This window comes from Meleagris gallopavo, chromosome 1 (assembly GCF_905368555.1).
Source record: "Meleagris gallopavo chromosome 1, MGAL_WU_HG_1.1, whole genome shotgun sequence".
Classification (NCBI taxonomy): Eukaryota; Metazoa; Chordata; class Aves; order Galliformes; family Phasianidae; genus Meleagris; species Meleagris gallopavo.
Window position 1 is genome coordinate 136,144,654 of NC_139404.1, and position 12,506 is coordinate 136,157,159.

Consider the following 12,506-nt stretch of genomic DNA (forward strand, 5'->3'; position numbering starts at 1 on the left):
TTGGCTTTGGAGGCAATTCATGGCATCTGCACGACTCATTAAGAAAAGTTTGAACAAAATTATGTTGGCCCTTAAGTGAGTGTTTCAGACTGCTCTAGAACTAGGGTGGTAAATTATCCCACTCAATGCATAATCTCTGAATATTATTATTCTACGTGCTTTAGAATGTTATCTTATGAGAACACTTGTGTGTGAAAAACTGAATATCTGAAAAATTACTGATTAGTAGATGGTCAGTATATTAACCTCACATAATACTTTCTACCACTCTACAAAGTATTGTTTGATGAAAATCATTCACAAAAACAGAGATTGCATGGCATGTATGTGTGAATGAGTATACATACCTGAATATATATGTACATGTGTAATCAATCTTACATACACATTTCTCTAAGCACACACATACATAGTTTTCTGAATAGTCAAGCTAATGTTAGGACAGTATGCTCAAAATTGTTGTAAAGATCAAAAGTAAATTTTGCCTAGACTTTACTGAGAACTAATGTTATGATTAATAATACAATTTTAAATAAAATAAAATGATTATTAAATATTAATATAACAGCATGATGCATTATTTTTGTTAGTATTACTAATTTCAAATACTGCTACTAATTTAATTTTCTTAATTTATTATTTTAAGGGATCATAGAATCATAGAATCCTTAGAGTTGGAAGGGACCTGTAAAGGTCATGTAGTCCAACTCCCCTGCAATGAACAGGGACATCCACAGCTAGATCAGGTTCCATGATCTCCCCCGGCACAGAGGTGAGACAGAGAGGTTGGTAGTTCCTGGGGTTCTCCTTTTCACTCTTCTTAAAAATAGGTGTGATGTTGTTTATTTTCCAGTCACCAGGGATTTCAGCTGATTGCCATGACTTTTCAAGTATTGTCAAAAGTGGCTTGGCAACAACATCAGCCAATTTCCTCAGGACTCTGGGATGCATCTCAGCAGGACCTATAGACTTGTGAATGTAAAACTAACTTGCCGGACATTGATTCATAGATTTCAGTATTTCAATAGTTTTTAGCTCAATAAATGTCTTTGATAACAAACAAACAAAAAAAGGGCAGCTAAATCAATAGCACATACATTCTCCTATCTTTCAGGCATGAACAACAGTAAAAAGGCAGATTTTAATAAAGTGCATAGAAATTCAAAAGGGAACAAACCCAACAGCATTCCCTCTCCCTTCACTCTCCTATGCAAAAGGAAAGAATGAAATTAATAAAAAAAACTGCGAACCTCTACAATTTTCAGGATGGGATGTAAACAAATTATGAGCTCTAGGACATTTTCAGCACGTGTGTACTCTTGATACTTAGGAATTGTTCTGAATGCATCTATGTGATGAATTTCACAGTTTTCAACACTCTGTTTAATTGCTTTTTATTATTATCTTGCCATTAATATTACTGATATTACCATAAAGCTGTAACTACCCTGATTACTAACCTGGACATTGCAAGCAACTCTTCCAATCACATAAAGCAAAGTGATTGCTTTGGTAGACATCATATTGGACTAATGTAGGCATTTTGTAATGTTTTGTCCTCATTTCTTGTGTCTGCTAATGAGAAAGGTCATCTTGAGGGATGATAAGAGATTTTTTTATTTTCCTAAGGGTGACTTTTTGATTTTCTTTATTAACTATTTATTTATTAACTATTACATATTCTATGTCAGCTGAAGTTGTAGCCAGAAATATATAGGAAACTACTCTAACTTTCCACTATCAGAAACTTCATCAGCTTGTTCCTATGAATGCAGGATCACATGGCATTTCTGTGCAGATCAAAGAAAATTTCCTCAAGTTTCCCATTCACCAAATCTTCCTTTCTTAGAAGACGGCACCAAATCAAATGGAATGAAACAAAGACAGAGGTAAAGTCTTGTTCAGTGTCTGCAAGTAGTTCCAAGTGAGTCCTGTGACAAGTGAGACATACAAGAAAAAGTGGAACTCATTTGCTTCACTGCCTCTGTGTGGCACTTGGAGGATCCAAGACTGCCAAAGGTGATGTTTTCTGTAGATATCAGTAATCTAGTTCGATTTGCATGCCATTCTTTAGGTGTGGCTCTTAAAAAGGCACATGTCTAGAAGAGCTGATAAAAAGAAAAAATTCTGAACTCATGAGTTCCCTTCTGGAAATGTCAATCTGTTCTCTTTAAGATGCTTTTCTAAATGATTCCCCGGCACTTCATAAAGGTCATATTGAAAGAAATGTCAAATATAAGTGAATGTGAAAAACTAAGTGTTTTCGCTGTGTATATAAACAAGGTGTCTTCCAGAATGCTATGCAATTAATCTGGAAGTAATATAAAGGTAGACTAAAACACTAGAAAAATAGAAATAGATAAATAAACAACCCTGCTAAACCAAGTGGACAAAAATATAAAGACCTATGACCTAGGAAGGAAAACTAACCAGAATCTAGCTTGTAATAAGAGAACGCATCTGTAGAAATTCTGCCATTTATATAATGTTTACTACCAGGTAAATTGATGGGACCAAATCAACCCTGTAGCGTACCAGATTCTGTGGGTTATATTGCATATTAGGTGTATAGGAACCATAATTCCTGTCAAATATGTGTTTTTAATTAAGAAATAGTCCACTCCCTGTATTCTTTATTTTCACTGAAGATAAAGTAACTGTCGTGTTATTCAACATAACATGTATTTATTCTCAGTTGCATGACATCTTCCACCCAGCACCAACTGGCTTCTAGCCCACCTTAGATGCTAACTCTTAACTGAGAAACAATCAGCAAAAGTTCTTCATTTATATATATGTATGTACATATGAAGCTGAGGGCTTGTGTGAAATCACTCACAAGCCAGCCCCTAGCACAAAAAAAGTGCTGCAGTGTTATGCTATCCTCAATGAGTGTACTCTGAGAATTTTCACATACATTCAACAAATGGAAAATGTTGATTTTGAAGGATATTAAGAATTCAGATAACACCACAGTTACCTACACATATGGGAAGTAAGAGGAACTGAAACCATTTTGAAGCAGCTTTTCAAAGTGAAGTTTCTTAATTGACTTGGTTTTGCATTATTATCAGCTTGGGTCCAAAAACAAAAATATATTTATGCTGTAAAACCATGACCCTTTTCCATGGTCTTCTTTTCCTTCCTCCTTCCTTTTTCTGAAAATAAAGTCTGTGATCATTTCATTACCTAAAAACTGATGCTGTGAGAGATCACTGTAATATTAGCATTTTGTTCACTCTTAGGAATTACTTGGGAGAGAGCTGTTTGTTTAACTGTGGGATTACAGCCAGCTAAATTAAAATATTAAATAAAAATAAGACAATATTCCATAACTTTTTTTTGCTTGTGGCCTGTTTTGGTGTGTGAATACTTTGAGGTATTATTTTTGAATCTCACTGTATGGAAATTTAATTTGCCCAACTACCAATCCATTAATAGATGTCATGCTGAATTTTTAAACACATCATACAGCTATGTTTGGACATTTGCTTTAGTAAAAATCTATCCCCAGATATCACAGAATATAAAAATACTACAAGTATGGTACAGAGAAACAGAAGAGCAGAGTGGTTGGGGAGCAGTATGTTTTCACTAGAGGAAAAAAAAGATTAGGTCCAGATAGAGTGATGGAAAGAGGTACTGTGCCAAGCTGAGAAGTCAAACTGACTTTATCAGTGTTTTTTTTTGTTGTTGTTGTTTGTTTGTTTAGTTGTTGTTTTTTTTTGTTGTTGTTAGTATTTAAATGCTTCCATAAGATTTTACCTTTACTTTTTTTGAGTGTAAGAAATGTGGCAGTATCCAGCATGACACTCACTGATTACCCATGGACACCCTGGAGCATGGGATCAGCCCCCTATATTTGACTTCCAATATCTTCTTTTGATCCCCTAGTGGTAGCATGTTGCTTGTACATTTGCACTGTTAGCATTCATTTCAGTGTAGCAAAAACAGTGGGAAAGAAACAGGTACAAGAGTAAAAAAGGTGTCAAATGCCTTTTCCTCATTGCCATGAGTCCCAAATAGATTTGTATGGGATAAGAGTGAGGCTTATTTCTGTGATTGTTTACAGGGCTTGCTTTCGTCAGGACTGAAATATTTTGAAAAACAGTAATTACATAGTTCAGGTGGACAACATGAGTGTAATGGCCTAATGTAATTCTCTTTCAGAATTCTCCATGATTTAACAGATTTATTTTCTTAGAAATGAATCCACTCCCCAATAGGGAACTATCACTCCTTATCATTACCCTTCGCAATTTTTTTCTTCTTTTGATTTATTGAATCTGAGTGTTTATGCCCAAGATACTTAGCTAGAAAACTTCCAGATGACAGTGTAAGAAAGATGAATGCAACAATAACAACAACAAACAATAATACTGCTGAATGAAGAATACCTTCTCCAAGAGTCACTGGAAAAAAAAACATCCCAAAACAAATATTGCCTCACACAGACTAGCAAAAGAATGGATCACAAGGCCCAAAGAAACCTTTCATAACGTTTCTCCTTACAGCTGGTTGACATTTAAATGTATATGTAAATACACAGAAAAGTATATTTACATGTACATAAATATTTTAAAGCGAAAGTCCAAGCTAAGGGTGGAAAGAGAAGAGAATATCTACTGCCTTCCTAGACAAGAAAATTACATAGCCTGGTGCTCAGAGCAATCCTTTTGGTCTTTAAGCTGAAAGCTGATAACTGATCCCAAATAAAGGAAGTGATTTGTGCCTTCATCTCAGTGTGAGTGCTCTTGAAAGTAGTATGTTGTTTCCTAAATGAGAACTGGCAAAAAGTTATAGCTTTTATCCTGGTGTGGAATGGAAAATATTTTGAAATTTCAAGTATTTCATGATAGAACAAATTTGCTATCCTACACAGTCTTCCTCACTAATGAAACTGTGAATCACATGGCTCAGGTAATAACACAAAGATAAAGCTTTAATATTAAGTATAAAAACTACAAAGTTACTAGTGTTTGTCAAATCTAGCTTCCTGGGGATTTGTTTATTCCACTCTGGAGGTTGACTTCATCTCCATGTTATTGCACAAGCTGTTATCAGTGAATGATTCTGTAACAGTTTTCATTTTTGTTATTCTCTTTTAGAATGGAAAAGCAAAAAGGCATTAAAAAACTATCCAAAGTAAAAGGATGTTCTTCTTTTTCCTGGAGTGGTGGTATCACAGTTAAGACCCAAGCTCATTTAAGGCTTTTTTCCATAGAGTCATGTTGTATATGTTAATACATGCAGCATGTTAATACTGCCTTAGGCTTGCTACAGTTCAAACCAACAAATTAAATAAAATATGTATTAGGCTACTGGCACTAATAAGTAGTTAGAATATAGTTAGTGAAAATATCAAGATAAAGGCGCATGATTATCTTAAGGAGGAAAAGAAAGATTAATAGATAACAGTACAGCAACACGTATACAGAAAGTAAGCCAGTTTTACCATACTTAGACTGTCACAGGACAAAATCCTTATTGTGGAGCAGAAAAAAAAATATGTGTAGGCAGCTCTTGCATCCTACGAACCAACCCTAGAGAGGAGCTCCTTTCTGGCTGACTGAGAGGATCTTATCTTGCTCACTGCCTGGGTTTCATGCCAGGTATGAACAAGCAATTTCTGACTGGAGGAGAACTCAGCATTGTTAGCCCACAGGAAGTTGCGAGATCTATACGTGGGTGCATACTAAGTTAGATATGAATACAGTGGCAGCTAATTGGGTTTTCCTAAAGTCTTCCAATTTGAATCTAACTAGATTTTAACAACTGAGAGCTACTATGATGTTTCTGGGCATTGTCTTGCAAGCAACAGTGATTAGGCTCATGCAAATGTCACTGCTACCTGTTAGGAATGTAAATGACCGAACAAAAAAGTTGTTATGGAGGGAATAACAAGAACTGAATGCCTCAATCATATGGAAAGATGGAAGGAAGCAACAGAAATGAGAGTGGAAAAAGAAATTGAGAGGAAAGGTGAATCATCTTTCTTCCTTCCTTTCTAATGTTTATCAATGCTGTTGTGGAAATGCTAAGTCATGGCCTGAAACAGCACTTGGTGGGAAGGCAGGACCAACCCAGGGGAGCTCAGCTGCATGCAGTGCACCTGAGTATCTGGAAGGGGTGGAACCAGGATGCACCCCTTCCCAGACCTCATTCAAGGGTTGGCAGTGGAGGTGAGGGTATCTCTCTGGAGATCCTTGCTTTCTGGTGGCCTTCCAAGGGTAAGCAGTTTTTTCCTTCTTTTGTTTTTGTGTCTACTTCTGTTGCCTTTCACAGAATCACAGAATCACAGAATGAGCTTGCTTTGAGCTTTGAGCTTGTTCTCATTTGCTGCAGTCCAAGATTGTGCTTCCTTGCTACTGTTGCTGTACTTTCTATCACGTAGTATTACAAATTCTGTACTTTATCAAATGTCTATTTGACTAACACATGAATAATATCTCTTGCTCTTATTCAAAAGGGGATGCAAAATGCTTTCCTCTTAGTTTTTGTTGTTGTTGTTCTGAAACCTGAATACACATTCCCTAGTGTATTAAGTTTCTTGTGCTCCTGAAAGGATTTACCTGTTTTCACTGATCTTTGGCTGTTAGAGATCCCAGTCTTTGCCTAATAGCACAGTGTGCTGTAATACAGGGGAGAGGCTTACTAACATTAGAAAGCTATGTCTTGAGTGGGCTTCTGTAGAGTTAGGTGTGTTTTAGAAATGCCTGTTGGTTTTCAGTGAGAGCAGTGCCTTTTTCATAATGAAGTGCAAAACCACTTGGTATATGAAGGAAATTACTGCTGCAGCAATGTGTATTTTGTGATGAAAGAGTGAACAGACATGAGAAGCTTCTCTGTCCTAGTGCTCTGTGTAACGTGCACCCTTTTTTAAATCCAAGATGCTTTTGAGCGTACAACGGAGTTCCCTGGAATAACAGACTAAATTCATCACAGGAATAGTCAGGTTTTTTTAACATTTAAAACTTTCAAATGAATAAATGATAATTTTTTTCGCTTGCCTTTTTTCCCCAATGATGTGTGAACACAGTCACAATTGCCAACTTTTTGTAGGTGATACAGATGTAGTAGTGACGTTAATAGCCAGTTTCAAAATGTAATCAGTAAACTGATTTTGGTAAACAAACCCCTAGCAATTATCCCTAGAACTAGTTGTTACTTGTTACAAATAAATGCATTATGGTGCCATTCCTTTGCTCATATTTTTCAGAAATAGAACGCTGACTCATTGTTCTTAAGATGGATGTCTTTCAGTGTGTTCTGTGATTTGAGTTTGCATTTCAAAGATGTTGTAAATGCTTTCTTTAAAACTGCTGAAGTGTGGTTCTGCTGTGAACAGTCCGTATACAAAAATAGCACCTTCTTCTGTGTCTGATCTTTTCACTATGTTTACCCTGGGTCACTGGAAGTGCAATACTAATACTGACCATGCTTTTTCTGCTTCTCTTTTAAAATCCTAGGGCCAAGTTAGGCAGGGAAAAGAATAAGATGGTTTCAGTTCACTCTTCAATATCTTCAACAAAGATTTTTGCCAACAAAATGGTTTATCAAATTGAAACCTGTGAAACAAGTGAGACAGCAAATATTTTGAATGTGCTCTGGCAAAGGAAATGCTAATAAAAATACAAAGAAAGACAGATTATTGTTTTCATACTGACTTACACTGGAAAAAATCTCTTTAAGAAATATAAAGTAGCTATCTCAAAATTAAATGTTTTCTTGAAAGCACAGTTTTTATTTCTTTTTTTTTTCAATATATAATGCTTCAATACTAGCTCTGTGAGTAGAACAGTTTTTACACAACTTCTAAACAACTAAGATAAAACCATTGTTATTTGTAGTCTACTTAAATATCATTGTCAGAGTTTAAACATTTTAGGTAAACTTCAAGGCCTAAGGAAATATTTTGAGATGAAAGCAGATAGTATATCACTACTCAATATAAATTAGTTTGCATGTCTGTATTTATTTACTAAATTTATATCAATTAACAAATCAAGATACACAAGTGTGAATATAGCATTAAGCATTCAGCTTCACACCTAACTGAAGGTTTCTACCGAATAACTTAATTACCTTCATGTTTTTGGCTGCGTATATCTTTCTCATCTGCTCCATAGCTTGCTGTTTATTGTAAATAGAAAATACAGGTTTTAGTTTTCAGTCTCTGAAGCTTTCTATTGCTGAATGCTCTAATCAGCATTTTATCCCAAATACTCTTGCTTTCAACTCAAAACACTTGTTTTTTATTAGTTGTGTTAGAGTTGTTAGGCAAGACCTGAGCTTGTCTATCCAAATATGCACATAATGAAACCCACATACAGGGATATCTAGATCTTGAATCCCAGGGGACTGTACAGGGAATGTTAGTCAAGATGGTGATGTCTATAAAAGCCAAACACTTAGGCGAGTTCCTTGCTGAAAGCAATGTGCATGTTCTCACAGAAATAAAGTGCTGAAAGGCTGGCTTTCTCATTCTGATCCTTGTCTCCTGATGTTCCGGTCCTTCTGAGTTGGTTGTCAGTTTCCTTTGGCTGCAGGAGACACTGAGAAGCCTGAGTTACTTGTTCCTGAGACATAGGAAACTGCTGCAAGTTGATCAACTTGCTTTGAGAATATAAAGATGTGGAAGCAGAAAGAAGTCATATTAAATATGTTTAATGATAATGGGCCACTGACAGTTCCCTGGACTGCGAACAGCTCTGAATCAGCAACTTGCATGTGTATCTTGCCTTAGTATTTTCTTCCCTTCTTGGAAGAGAGTCAGGAGAGGTGTAAAAATACTTATCATAGACCTTGAGGAAAGGTGGAGGTATCAAGTGCCCCCCTTTGATGAACAGTTAGCTCCAGTGCTGCAACCCCTAAGAAGAAGATTTTCTGTAGACATTCTGTCTTTTTCCTTTTCTCTCAAACATCCAGATCCTCAGCTCCTGAGCTATATGTGATATGTCTCCTTCAAAGGGAAGGAGATCTTAGGAAAAGGGCAGTTTTATTCTGAAGTGAGCATCTGGTTCATAAGTGTTAGTATTAGATTTCCTTTATGAAGACTTTCCTTTTGGAGAAAAATACACCTGAAGACAATTTTCTTATGTATTTCCCCAGTGGAGCAACTGACACTGAGCAGGAAATAAGTAACAAAAGTATACTAGCATAATCTCCATACAGAAAATCAAATCAAAGAGCAACCAAGAAAAGAGAAGAAAAGCTGCAAAACATTTTAAAACAAACAAAACACTATTTCCATATGTTATTGGTCTTTTTCAGATAGTCTCTTTATTTTTCTGTTCTCACTTTCAACATTGAGGAGGAAGGCTTGAGTAACCATGCAGGTTTTAGACTGCATCCACTCTTCTCAAAAGACAACTCCTGGCACTTACTGTAGCAAAGCTGCAGCTATGTTATAATTCTGGACATTGCATGAAGTCTAGTGTATTGACTCGCATGTACTGTGGATACACAGTTAAACTTAAAGGCAGGTCTTGAGAAAAGCTGGGCTAGGTGACATCCAATGCAAAGGAGCACTATAGTAAAAATGAAATGAGAAGCTTAGTGTGGAGCTTATCTTAGAATTATTATTTTGCGGATGGAGAAGACCTCAAGAAGTGAGCAGTTTTTCTCTAAGCGTCAATGTTGAAAATGAAAGAAAACAGAAGTAGACTAACAATTTTTCTCACAAGCCTCTTTTTTTCCTAGTGCTTATGATCAATCCACAAGCAACTCATAAGTACGTGTTTTGCAACAGTAATGCTGAGACTGCTTGTGAACAGTTTTCTGTATTTATGTAATGTCTGATATTTGTTTTTCTACTTGTGTTGATTAGTTGTGACTGGTCAGACAAGTCATATGGTGTTGTTTCTGTTCTCAGATTAGAGGAGTGCACAAATACTCTTTCATGTGTCAAGTAGTTTTGGTAATACTTACTCTGGCAGCTTCCACCCCAAGATGCACGATAACAACCCCTACTTTTTTTGAAAGTGAATATAAAGGGAGAAAAAGCACAGCTGAAGCAAATTCGTTAAAAGAAAACAAATCCTGAGCAAAACAGTCCTATAAAACTACTCACCATGCCTGCCTGTGGAGTAATACACATGCACTTTCTTTTGTTTCTTGTTAAATACGTACATGTGCTAGGAATCCAGGTCATTAGTTTTAATGTCACAAAAACAATTTCAAAGGGATCTTCTATGTTGTTTTATTTTACATGGCTATTTTTAACAACTTTTATTTTTATTTTAATGATAATCAATTTACATCAGGTTTTGAGATCCAAAAGCTTTCAGCGGGATTCTGGTCATTTCCTGAATGGCTCAAATCTTGTGTTGCACAGGGGAAGAGCTTTTGTTCCAAAAATACTTGAACAGTAGAAAAAGATGGGTTTACATTCTAACAATATCTGAATATTGAAATCATAGCTTTGAGAAGTGCTCACTTTCCAATAAATACCATGTTGTCGCTAGTCCTTCATAAAATTTGAAATATTTTTCTAACAAGTGCACATTTTCTTTATTACTTTTATGAAGGTGGGGTTTGATCCTGAGCCAAATTTGCAACAATAAAAAGATACTTTGCAGGATCTCGCTAAGGATGAAAACATTTTCCTCTGAAGAACCAATGAAGTTTCCACTGCTAGATTGTGGCAATGAAGCTTTGGTTGTAGTTATAGCTCAGCAATTACTCTTTTTGGCTAATGTTTTGATTAAGGGTGACATTATTTGAACTGTTAAAGAAACCTACTGGTTCCATTCTATTGTCCAGATGCTTGATAGCCTCAGGGGAAGGTTGGAGTATCAAACTGATTCTGACTCATGGTCACCAGAAGCCATAGTCATGCGTGCCATGACCTTTATATTTTCTGTGTTTTGGGAGGATATGTTTGTAGGCTTGAGTACCTGAATGAGGCCTACAGGAGAGTGGGGGTAGGGGGAACTTTTTTTATAAGGGCATGTAGCAACATGATGAGAGGAAATGGCTTTAATCTGGAAGACGGTAGATTTAGATTAGATAACCTTCAGTTAGTTAATTTAGATCACCTTTTAAACAGCTTAAAGAAGGCAAGACCTTTCATCCTCTCCTTTGTCATGTTTGCCATGCTTCAAATTTACTTACAAGCCTGCAGTTATATCCTTTTCAGTTTCATCTCCCTTCATAAAGGAGACCCCAAATAAGACAAAATATTACGGATGATGCAACCTCAGCAGCAGCAAGCAAAGTGTGAAAGGAGTAGATCAGTGTTCATTGTCCATACACAAGCTCAGGTAACTCAGCATGGAATTTGCTTTATTCATCACGACAGTAAACTGTTGGTTCACATTCTGTTTGTGGTCCCTTTTAGCAGGACTAAGTCTCAATCTTGGTTGCCAGACTGTACTACTGCACAGAATTATTGCACCTTCTATGCAAAACTTGCTGAATTTTGTACTGTTTTCACTGGTCTAGTCCTCTAGCTTATAAGAGTCTACGCTTTGTTCTAGTAGTAATACTCTAAATTCACTGAAGGTACACTACAAAGTTAACCAGGACGTTGATGGACACTCTAAACAGCAATGCTGGGATATTTTGCTAGTTGCTGACATCAAACCTTAACTATTAGTCTTCCAACCTGACATCTACCATTTTCCACTCACCTAAGAGCCCATATTATTTCCTGTTTTCCTCAGAGCCTTAAAGACAAGATTATTTTACTTCTCATTAAAGTTATTTGATAGGGAAAGAAGTTACTCTTGGGTGCTTTTCTGGCATGCCTATTCTGAAAAGCACCCTTTTAACATAAGACAGGTACAACCAAGCCTTTCTTCATTGCAGTTAATGGAAAGCTTGTAAGGAAATGGCTCTAGAATGGAAGCAATCATGTCATTGTGGCTAAACAAGCTACCACTTCTCTGCCACGCTGTGATGAGACCTGTGTATATGCTTTTAGCCTGTTGCAGTTGCAAAGCAAAACACATTAGAACAAACCACTTGTTCAACCACAACTCCTAGATGGTGATTTTCTTTTGCACTGCTTCATAGTGGTTTAAGTTAATGGAATTTTCTTACCAAATGGATTCTTCTAAGGTGTGCATTTTACCTGTTACCACAACTCAGCTGTTGAGGAGTAATTCAATAAGACAAGGTAATTAAATCACTTTTGACCTTGTGAGTACACCATGCATAGAGTTTGACCCCATTATTAAAAACTTTATTGGGAAGCTAGACATTTTATAGTTATTGTTGATGCTTGGCTATGCTAAATCAGACTTAAAGGGGCCTGAAAATAGAGAATGTTGTCTTTAAACAAACCTGTTAGAGTTACCATTCCTCAACAGTAGAGCTGCAGCTTAGATTACAGACACAGATAGTGCATGGAAGAATTGGTGGACGAGCAGAACTTGCTTACATGTGTATTAATAAGAAAACATGTTACCTTTAGTCCTCTTATTTGCCACAAATCTAAACATATAGCTATTATAACAAATATCTGGAAAAAAAGAAGTTATTAATTTACATGTTTAACCCAT